Source organism: Solanum tuberosum, unplaced genomic scaffold (assembly GCF_000226075.1).
Source record: "Solanum tuberosum cultivar DM 1-3 516 R44 unplaced genomic scaffold, SolTub_3.0 scf00047, whole genome shotgun sequence".
Lineage (NCBI taxonomy): Eukaryota > Viridiplantae > Streptophyta > Magnoliopsida > Solanales > Solanaceae > Solanum > Solanum tuberosum.
In genome coordinates, this window is record NW_006238973.1 from 617,635 (window position 1) to 618,757 (window position 1,123).

Here is a 1,123-nt window from a genome sequence, read left to right on the forward strand (position 1 = left end):
CAAGGTCAAACTCTTGCATTGTGATAAAGCTTTCCATATATTGCTTATGTTGATCTACAAAAAAAAAAAACACAAAAAAAAGGACAATACAAAGAAAATACAATTAAAGGAGAGATTGTTACATGTCAAGACATTTGGGACTTGTGCTAAGCTAACTAGGTTAGACCATAGACAATATTTTCTTGGTGATAATGAAGCCCATGAAGTATAGTTTCTAGCGATCACAATTCTTTTTTGGTGATGTCATTCCGCCATCGAGATATAAAATGTTTTGTAAGGCAACGAAAATCTGAAATCAATTATGTGACAGAATTTAGAGTTGACTTCAAAAAACTTTCTGGAACAATTTTAAAGGAGTTGAATTCTAAATTTTCGATATGTTTTGGCCCTTTGGGTCTAGTTTCTGCAGAATCAAACGGATTGAAATTTCGATGTTTCTACCTCGAGATACAATTTTTTTTTTGGTATCATTGCACAAATCTGAAACTTTTGGTGCACCAAAATCTAAAGCTGACTTTGTAATAGTATCTGGGATGATCCCGAAGGTATTAAATTTTGAATTTTGGATATGTTGTAGAGGTTTGTGTCTTAGATTCGAAATAATCAAGCGGCTTGTGATTTCGTCTTTCCTACATCAGGGCACAAGAGTTTTAGTAAAGTTACGCAAATCTGAAATTTTTAGCATGACAAAATCTAGAGCAACTTCAAAAAAAAATCATCTAGAAAAATTCTTAAGGTATTAAATTCTGAATTTTGGATATGTTAGAGATCGAGAAGTCTAGTTTCTAGAAAATCAAACCGTTCATGATTTTGATTTTTCTACAATGAGATATGAATTTTCTACGACAGACATGTCAAGCTGTAGAAAAAGTGACGAAAATCAGAAAAAGAGAGGGATATTACCTTGAATTATGCCTCTTTCGTCATAGGCTCGTAGCTCACAATCTGTAATTGAAGATAAAATTGTGGAGATAATGTGTTTATTTATAGATGTCATATGGTGGGAATAACATCCTTCTCCTAGTTCAATTACAATTCCTTTTTGGCTAGGGCAATAAAATATATATACAAATATTGAAATTGAGTAGGATTACAATTCCTAGTTCAATTACAAATCTTTTTT